At 40.7% G+C, this 10,697-nt stretch overlaps 1 long non-coding RNA gene and 1 other non-coding gene across 2 annotated transcripts in view; both read left to right on the plus strand.

Moving 5' to 3' along the window:
- Positions 1-780, plus strand: part of LOC128630215 (uncharacterized) — a 3,224-nt gene extending 2,444 nt beyond the window's left edge. The window contains exons 2-3 of the long non-coding RNA XR_008394599.1: positions 1-581; positions 693-780. The exon at positions 1-581 is cut by the window's left edge and continues 430 nt beyond it. This is a non-coding gene — a long non-coding RNA (uncharacterized LOC128630215). The remainder of the gene's footprint in view (positions 582-692) is intronic.
- An 8,280-nt stretch (positions 781-9,060) lies between these two features.
- On the plus strand, positions 9,061-9,142 carry trnal-uag (transfer RNA leucine (anticodon UAG)). Its single transcript has one exon. It is a non-coding gene; the product is annotated as a tRNA-Leu (tRNA).
- The last annotated feature ends 1,555 nt before the right edge of the window (positions 9,143-10,697 follow it).

Genomic DNA, 10,697 nt, shown 5'->3' on the forward strand with positions numbered 1-10,697 from the left:
CACATTGCTGCACTCCCTCATTAGCTTTGCTTACAATATCAATATGTATATGAACGGCTAGCCATGAAATATATCAAGAGATTTGGTGAGAATCTATTACTTTGGTCCTGATCGTGCTTGTGTACACTGTTTATTACATTTTTTAATGACTTTTTTTTCTTTTCTTCATAGAATTATTTCAGGCACAGAAGTAACTTTGTCTTTTTGTCATAACCAATATGTAAAAAATATTAAACTTGCATTTTTTGTTCTTTTACCTAAAGTAAAGTGTAACTTTATGCACTTGGCAGCAGTGCTGTAGTACTTTGGAATGGAACCTTATGACCTTTGACCCGCACTGTGAAAATTCAAATGCCTTTTTTTTCAGTGTTGTTTGACATGTTTCTGTGTTATGTTTGTTTGATGTTCTGTAATGACTGAATGTCAGCGCAGAATTCACCAGACTTGTGTCAATGGACCTGAGCAAGTTCTTTTATGAGGGTCTTGACAAACACGCCTCAAAGCTGCTGTATTTGTACCGCACAAGGCGCTATGCAGACAACACAGAAATGAGTGCCACAGTGGAGAACCTGGATAAAAATGTGACTAGATTTACTTCAAGTGTACTTGTTTTGTAAATACTGTGGTCATTTCCTTTCTTGCTATTTCTCTTTTCCTGCATAATTTGAATATAAAACATTTGTTCTTTTGAGGCATCAAATCAACGGAAGAGGGTTGCAGTACAGTTGGGGCTGCCACTGTCCATGCGGGAGAATCCATCTCAGTTCATAAAGATCTGTGAGGTAAGTGTCTGCGAGGAAAGTAAGAAGGGATGTTGGAAGATATTCAGATAACAGAAGTCCATGTATTGATTTTTCCAGATATTTTGATGGAGTTTACCTTGTTTTATTTTCATGACAGATGATACATTTCAGGAAGTTGAAAACCCCAAAAACTTCAAATACACGTTTGAGGTCATTCAGAGGCTGTTCATGAACATTGGAGCTGACGCCTGCAGTGCACGAGTACATTCACTTAAAAATAAACTGCTGAAGTAGAGATGGGTATTATGCATTTCTGTAAAAGAGATTTCACGTGGTGGTGTGTTATGTGTATGTTAGTTTCTAAGACAGTTTTGTTTTATATTTTCACCTTTAAACACTGGGCAAATGAAATGTAATTTTGTTAGGCAAAAACAGATTTCTGCTTGCACTTTCTGTTTATTTTGAGAAATTCATGTCATTTAATGTGTGTGTTTTTGTTTTTTTTTTTTTTTTACAATTGTAATAGATTTCTATTTACTCAAATTGATCTTACCACATTATAAAAACCTTTTGCTTAAAGAGTTAAAAGAAACACTGGCTATTGTAGCTCTGGATATTTGAATCTGTTTGACTTGTTCTGTTTACATTTGTAAATTTATAAGTGAAACAATTGATCAAGTCTTTCATATGGAAAATGGGTTGTTATTTATTTGGTTGAACTTGCTAATGTAAGTTAGGAAAATAAGCCACATTAAGTTAAATGAACTTGAATTTTAGTACAGATAGCTTGAAAAAGTTAAGTTCACCTTACTTTTATAACAGTATTTCAACTGTACTCGGGAAGTCTGCATTACTTGAAAGAGTAGTTGGGTCAATTATTTAATTATGTCAACAAAACTTTTTAAGTTGAAATTACTTATTTTACATAAATACAACTTAAAGTCAAAGCAAAAAGACAACTCAATAAGTTAAGTTGCGTGAACAAATATTTTTTACAGCGTATGCAATGGGGCCTTCACTACACCAAGTTCAATACCTTGAACTAGAACATCTACACCACAGCTAGAGTGCTCAGACAAAGGAAGGACACCTTCCACCATAAAGGACTGAGCGGCTCCGGGGTCTCTCAGAATACACAGTGGTTTACGGTCAGAGAGCAAAACTACGCCATCCAGAATAAAAGATTCAAATATCAACTGAGGAAAGTGAATGCAAACTGTCAGTGCTGTCGTTGTACCTGCACTAAAACCACACTCTTAGGACTGTTTGTGCTTTCCGTCGATTTTTGTATATTAAAACGGGAGCAGCAGCAATGAGGTGACCAGATTCGCGACAGTAAAAACATTCACGGGACTCACTAGCACTTCTAGATGCGCTCACAGGAGCGTTGGAGCTGGAGCTGCGATCAGATACATCACCACGCGGAGGGGAGAATACAGTTTTGTGCGTGAGCACAAACTCATCAGCCAAAACGGCAGCATCAGCGAGTGAAGAGACTTTTTGCTCATTCAAATAAACCACAAGTTTGTCAGAAATACAGGTCTTAAATTCTTCCAGCAGGATCAATTCTTTTAACTGATCTAAAGTAACGACCTTATCTGCGGCGCACCGCTTATCAAAGAACGCAGACTTTACACGCGCGAACTCAACATATGTTTGGATGGCGGTTTTGGCATGCTTTCGAAATTTCTGCTGGTAAGCTTCAGGGACAAGTTCATATGCCCGTAACACATCTGATTTAACTGTCTCATACTCCAAGCTTTGTTCCACCGTTAGAGCAGAACATACTTCTTGAGCTTTTCCCACAAACTTGCACTGTAGCAATAAAGACCAAATATTTCTAGGCCACTGCAGAGTGGCAGCAGTGCGCTCAAACACAGGGAAATAGGTGTCCACCTCACTTCCCCTAAACACAGGAACTAAAGCAATGTGTTTACCAACATCAAAACCAGCAGGACTCTCAGACGAGGTGCCACGAGGCGCAAGCTCTAGCACAGGCGATGACTGATGAACAGGTAGAGGAAGCGCAGGTGCAGGAGACGCAGGTGAACCGGGAGCTGGCCTATTTCACAACGACTCTAACTCCAGCGCCTTCAGCTTTATCTCCTTATTAGTTTCCAGCTCCAGTGTGGGGAACTGTAGCTGAGCTTGATACTGCAGACGACAAGGTCAAGTTTCTTCAGTTGCAGTGCGAGCATGGGTTCCTCTAATGGAGAGTCTACTACCGCGGGATCTATGCGCGTCGGTTCCTCGGGCTTGGCCCCAGCCTCCGCTGCAGCCAAATCCTCGGAACCACTGACCGGTGATGCAACACCCGCCTCGGTAGGCTCAAGCATGACTCGCTGTTTTACAAGCTCCTCATACAGCAGCTTTTTGATGTCTCGCTTGGTGGCGCTCCGTGCAACCGATACGCTGTAAAAGTCCGCAAGGAGCAACAGATCATCCTTACAGCATCGCTCAAACTGCTCTAACGTGGGACAAAAGGTAAACTGATCCAGGTTAAATTTTGTAGCCATGTCTTATAACCTGTGTACGTACGTACACACACACACACACACACACACACACACACACACACACACACACACACACACACCCACACACACACACACACCCACACACACACACACACCCACACACACACACACACACACACACACCCTCCCTCCCTCCCCCCACCACAAGGATAAATCCGCCAGACAAACACGCCGAAAGAGAAACGGGACGAAAGGAGGGAAAGCACAGGATGAGCCCCCAATTCTGTTATGGTCTAGGTCAGGCCGCAACATACAATAAAAAAAAAAAAGGAAAGGGTTGGCGAGACCAAGAGTGTGTTTGCTTTGTTTTATTCACCTTTTATATATCTATAGTGGTTATCACTTCAGAATCCGACCAGGCCAAAATAATAAACAAAAATACCCTCTAACTGTGCAGAAAGAAAACTAACGAAACAAGAAAAAGAAACTTACAAGAAACTGAAAACTTTACAATGTACATCTCCTCCATTTGAATTTTTGTTGTTGTTATAATGGTAATTGACTTTTTACTTACAAGACTTTTTACTCTTTACTTACTTTTAACTACTCTTAACCATGCACTATTTACACAGGTGCCTATTAGTGTGTTAATTAACAAAATAATATGTACATATAAACACAAGAGTATCACTCGAATCGTAACCGGGCAGAGCATAAACAAAGTCGAATCAGGCATAAGGTCATACACAAGCGAGATAGTCATACACGAAAAGCACTTCTCACTATACACAAAGCAATGGCAATGATCTGTCCTGGGATGGAGACTGACGAGGCTTAAGTACACTTCCGGAAACGTGCAGCCAACCAATCCTTGCGCACAAGGCCGGAGAAGGCGTGGACAAGATGTGATCATCCACTAGCAAGCCGGAACGTGAGGCATGCATGTGCCGCGCCTACAGAAGGGGGAGGAGACAAAAGAAACCCATCCCACCACCGGCACAGACACACAAATGGCACATAGAGCAAATATAAATACATTGGAGAACGTAACACCTATATAAATGAGTCGTAGCAGCTAGAAACAGAAAGCCAATGCTAGTTTTCATGCTAGGATTAAGTGTTTTATGTGCTGTTATTTAACCTGGTGATGTCCTAATGAAATGCTTTATTTTTCACTGACTTGATAAACATTCTCAAGACTTAGGAAGTTACTATTTTGAATGTTTGGTTAGATGTAGGCTTTGATTAGAGATAGATATGAGTTATAAACTGTATTAAAACCTGTTACGCTCCTACTTTTTAACGAAGTAGAACTGAAAATTTAGCAATGTACATCTCCATTTGACTTTTTGTTGTTGTAGTTGTTGTTATAAATGTAATTGACTTTTTCTTTCTTTTTCTTTTTTTTTAAGTACCACTTTGGTCTTTTATACTGCATAGCAAAAACAAAACAGTCAACCAACAAATAAAGAAATAAATGATTAACATCTGGTAGAGAAAGGAGATGGGCTCAAGCCACCATTCCCTGAGTGTCACTTCACGGCGAACTCGCAACTACAGTTCCCAGAGTGCAGCGCGAACTACAAACATGGCCGACGAGGACTACACTTCCCAGACACGCACACATTTTCCGGAATTCTGATTGCGGACACCTGCACTCACTCACTAACACAGCATTTAAGAGGAAGTTCGCGCAGTACTAGCTCATGAAGTAAACGCTCAGAATTCTCATCTCTGGCGCTCACCAAGCCTTTGTACTCGTTTCTCGACCATGATTACCTGCCTTGCCCAGTGTTGACTGTTCGCCCGAAAACCTTACCTTCTTCTCCTCGCCTTCCTGTTTCAGCACCACCTGTGCTTGCTTCCTGACAAGGTACCGTAACATAACACTGAGCCAGATTACTACTATAGTTTCACAATCACTTCTAGATGTAGACAAATTTTCCACCATTCACTCAATATGGAAGCTGTCTTGGAATTATCTCTAGGGCTGGGCTTGCATCATTGAGGGGGAGGTTTGTATAATAAATAAAACAATAAAAAAGTAGTTATACTATTTATGGTACGGATTATGGAAACACTTTTCAATCAAACTCTTCTGAACAGTTGTACAGGCAAAAGACCTGTAATGAATATAACATCATTTACTGCAATAACTAATTAGAAATGACATGGTTTTTTTAATGTTTTCGTTTTGTTTGCCCCGGTGCATTATGGGAGTTCCATTCCATCATATACGTGTCTGTTATAAATCCGTGTATCATTAGTTCTTCATGATTTCTTAATATTTGCATTATGGAAACTGCATCCTATTCTTTCACCTTACTTAAAGCCATCAATGATGCATTTATAAAGGGAAGCACAACACAACTACAGGACAATTAGGACAAGGAAAGTGAGAGAAATAGAATGATCATTTATGTATTCTTTTAAAAAAAATACAACTGTGTTCAAGATCACAACAAAAAGACAGTAGAGGAAACATAAAGGAACAAAAATATTTCACATTTCCTGTTTAAATTCAACAGCAAAATCACATGAACTGAAGACATTGTGACTTTTTGAAACCGGTCGTTACATTTTTGAGTCAAACGGAGCAGGTAGTGATGAAGAAGCTGCCTCGAAAGATCATTTCTGTTCCTTGAAGAGTAAAAAAAAAAAACATTAAATCCTAAATGTATGCAAAATAATTATGTACATTTTATGTCTAATTACAGTGAACCTGACAGAGAGTGAAGCTCACAGAGGCGAAGCGTTCACGCTACAGCAAATTTCACCGGTTGACGCTAAACTCGCTCACTTAGGAGGTGCGTTTCTCTGTCCCGGGATATTCCTAGCACTGTGTGTGAAAGCTCCTGAGATGTCTAGCATGGAGACGTGTGTGTATGTTGATGTGTGCACAGTACCAATGGTCAGGATGTACTCTTGTGTCAGAGTTTCTCGTTCTCCTGAAAAACACACACAGGTGCGCACACACACACAGTGGAATTGTAAAGCAAAACATTGGAATATATATCTTAATCACATCTCATAGTCCTTTTATCAAGTCTGAATCAGTTTGACTGATTCATTTAGAGTTGATTCAGAGTCAAATCACTTTCTAGTGAGAATCAAATACTCATCTCAGTCTAGTTCGTTTGGAAGTGTGCGACTCTCACTAGAAAATTACTTGACTCCGAATCGTCTCGAAACGAATCAAACAATCAAACCGATTCAGACTGGACAAATGGACTAATAGAAGAGAAAGAGCAACAGGAAAGAGGACAGCCTTCCTGCTGAAAGCAAACCGGATCAGAACCTTACATTAGATTGTTTTCTATATTTTTATTTTAAATCAGTTGTGTTGTTTTTCTTCTTTCTGCACTGGATTGAGGAAACAGCAATAATAAATAAATGTATCTGTCCAGCTTCCTCCTCTTCGTCCCCCAGAATGACGTGTGGGTGACAGACTGACAGATTTAAATAAAAGATGTCTGGGCAAACTGTGACCTCCTCGAGTTAAAAGTGAGCATCCAAGGAAATTTACTGTGTTAACTGCACTACATTCTGCAGTCACACAGCACCAGAAAAAATATGTCCATCTACTGTACATGTTAACACACAAAACAAGCTTTTGAGTATTAGTTACCCTGTCTTACTGTACAAGGCACCTGCAAATAATAAAGCAAGTTCAGGTGGCTGAGGGGTTAAGGCAATGGACTGCTAATCTGTTGTGCTCTGCACGCGTGGGTTCGAATCCCATCCACGTCGCAAACTTGTCATTTTGCCTCCTCTTTCCAGCAATGACTGGCTTTGTTGCAGTCTGTTTCACGCCTACAAACAGGAAGCTTTGTACAGGTCCCTGAGCTAGCGCTAGAGAGGGTGGAGAAATGTGAAAAGCTAGCACTGTGGTTATGTGTTTTGCAACCGTGAACTGTCTTTCTATGCTTTTTGGCCACAGCTGCTGTAAGACTCTTGCGTCTCTGGAAGTCCGTCAACGCAGAACGCATTCCGCAGTCCAGACGACAGGGGCAGAGAACCTGCACCGAAACCTCTTTATTGCTCCACACACCGGGATGTAATTTCATACGCGTGAGCTATGTCAGCAAGAGGTTAAGGTGATGAACTGCCAATCTGCTGTGCACAGCCCATGTGGGTTTGGATCCTATTTTTCTTGTAAAGACCTTGCTTAAGCGCATTCTGTAAAGGAAGCGTGCATGGTGCAGACTCTGTTGGCGTCTGCATGAGCAGTTAGTCTGAAGGGGAAATTAGGGTCAGGTGTTTTCAATCAACGGGATGACAATCAGGTGTGAGTGAGCACCCTGTCTTATTTGAAGAACAGGGATCTATCAAAGTCTGATCTTCACAACACATGTTTGTGGAAGTGTATCATGGTATGAAAAAAGGAAGTTTGTCTCAGAAAAAGAGTTGTTGATGCTCATCAGGCTGGAAAAGTTAAAAAAATACCTCTAAAGTGTTTGGACTCCACCAATCCACAGTCAGACAGATTGTGTTCAAATGAAGGAAATTCACGAGCATGGTTACCCTCCCCAGGCGTGGTCAACCAACAATGATCACTCCAAGAGCAAGACATGTAATTGTCCACGAGGTCACAACGGATCCCAGGGTAACTTCTAATCAACTAAAGGCCTCTCTGGCATTGGCAAATGTTAATGTTCATGAGTCCACCATAATGAGTACACTGAACAACAATGGTGTGCATGGCAGGATGGCAAGGAGAAAGCCACTGCTTTCCATAAAGAACATTGCTTCCTGCATGCAGTTTGCTAAAGATCACATGAACAAGACACAAGGCTACTCGAAAAAATGTTTTGTGGACAGGTGAGACCAAACTAGAACTTTTTGGTTTAAATGAGAAGGCTTATGTTTGGGGGAAGGAAAACACTGCATTCCAGCATAAGACCCGTATCCCATTTCTGAACAATGGTGGTGGTAGCGTTGCAGTTTGGGCCTGTTTCGCTGCATCTGGGCCAGGACGGCTTGCCATCATTGATGGAACAATGAATTCTGAATAATACCAGCAAATTCTAAAAGAAAATGTCAGGACATCAGTCCATAAACTGAATCTCAAGAGAAAGTGGGCCGCACAGCAAGACAACAACCCTACGCACACAAGTCGTTCTACCAAAGAATGGTTAAAGAAGAATAAAGTCAGTGTTTTGGAATGGCCAAGTCAAGGTCCTGACGTCAATCCAATAGAAATGCTGTGGAAGGACCTGAAGCAAGCAGCTCATGTGAAGAAACCCACCCACATCCTAGACATGAAACTGTACTGTAACGAGGGATAGGCTAAAATTCCTCCAAGCTGACGTGCAGGACTGATCAACAGTTACCGGAAACGTTTGTTTGCAGTTGTTGCTGCACACCGAGGTCACACCAGATACTGAAAGCAAAGGTTCACATACGTTTGCCACTCACAGGTATGCAATATTGGATCATTTTCATCGATAAATAAATGACCATGTGTAATATTTTTGTCTGGTTTCTTTAATTAGGTTCTCTTTATCTACTCTTAATACTTGTGTGAAAATCTTATGATGTTTTAGGTCCTGGTAATGAAGATGTGTAGAAAGTTCTAAAGGGTTCACAAACTTTCAAGCACCACCATAAGTGGGATGTAAGGTCATAGCAGAAGAGCTCTTCCGCAAACACTACCGATGTGACCGCGGACCATGGGGTCTTAAGCCTAGACGAATCACGTCCAAAAGACCACGCCTTAGCTCTGTCTTCAGCTGGAAATGGTTAGATGTCTCCGCCAGAGCCGGTTAAGCGAAAGGCACTTGAGTCTCACAACAGTCCATTTGTCACGCCCATGCCAGATTTCTTGTTTGCCGGCTTGGGGTAGTGTGGCTGAGTGGTCCAAGGTGCTGGATTTAGGTTCCAGTCTCTTCGGGGGTGTGGGTTCAAATCCCACTGCTGCCAGGGAAGTTAGCTGAAAGTAGTTCTGCTTAACTTTCCCAGAACAGAAAGTAGTTATCCTTAACTTCTCCAATTAATTCTCAGTAGTAGTCCTTATCACTACGGATGCAATATATTTTTAATAATATATCTTTGCCACATGTTGATTCCATGGCGCCGTTCCGAAGCTTGGTGTTGTTTTTTCTTTTTTTTTTGAAGATCTATATTTTGAATTGCCTCCACTACCTCATAAACCAGTTAATACTTTATTGGCTTTATTTTTTCGGCTTTCATCTCTTTTTGTTTATTTCTTTTTCCCCCAGACAGCGATTAACATTCATCATTTTACCTGAGAAAAAAAGCGCTCTTAGGCGGTAGGTAAAGTGAACTGTACACTTACATTTGCATTTATTCATTCAGCAGACGCTTTTAACCAAAGCGACTTATAAATAACAAAATTGCTTATTTACTCAAAAGAAACATCGGTATATTATGAATATCATTTGAATGGTTTAAACTATATATGTAGTGTCAATTCAGGAATATCATTATACGTTTGTATGCCGAGTGACATTTCTATTGTCTACTGTTTGTTCAGTAGTCAAACACACTTAAAATAAAGTCTTTTGGTAACAAGTGAGCAGATCACACAGTTATGTTAGATTAAGTTAGAATATATTAGAGTAGATGTGTATCTTTTCAATAGTTGTATAATTAAATTTTAGGTCATTGATCTTTTACTCTAATATGAAACCTGTCAAGTTATTTTAAAAGAATCAGTTACCATAATTTTACAAAACATAATGCATAACTAAGTGAATTCTTTTTATATATTTATTTATGGTAATTGTTCATATCTATGGGTACTATTCAGGCCATCAGCATGAAGAAAAAAAAATTCCCTGGGAGAATCAACGTGTCCTTCAGGAGAGGCCCATCAGGTGATTTACTTCGGGGCTCACCTGAAGAGGCAAGAAGCATTAAAGACAATCCTTTGCAAGAGAAGTCAACACCTCAAAGAGAAGATGTGGTCAGGAACAATACAGCCACCCGCTCCGTTCAATCCACCTGCTAGTGGTGTTCCTGAAGACGTACCTCTGACACAGGCAACAGTTGAGAAGACACCAAAAAAACAAATTCGATCCTGTTTAGCTTGTGGTCAGCCAAATTCTTGTTACATGGGTGATGGCTCCTCTGTACATTTCTTTTAGCAGACTGGTGATGTTAAATACTTCTACTGATACAGGAAAGTCTTTGAGGCATACTCTGCAGAGGGCCTTCTGGTCATCTGTGCAGGTTCTGCCACCAGCCACTAAAACAAGGACCCAATAGCCCTCATATCCACACTGGTTTCCCTGGAGCGGCAGGCAGATACATTTACTGTCCTTCTAAAGTGCTGTCCCTGTATCAAGTACAGGGAATGAATGCAGAGACGACATGGGCAGAGTTTCAGCAGTCCTCATTCTATGGATGCTGAGAGGCAGAGGTGGATTGTTGAAAAGAGAAAATAACTTTGTTGTGAAACACAGTATTTAAGGTCTGTGCATGGCATGTCTGATTGCAAGCCAAGCACAAGGTT

Source organism: Ictalurus punctatus, unplaced genomic scaffold (genome assembly GCF_001660625.3).
Source record: "Ictalurus punctatus breed USDA103 unplaced genomic scaffold, Coco_2.0 Super-Scaffold_100046, whole genome shotgun sequence".
Taxonomy (NCBI): Eukaryota; Metazoa; Chordata; class Actinopteri; order Siluriformes; family Ictaluridae; genus Ictalurus; species Ictalurus punctatus.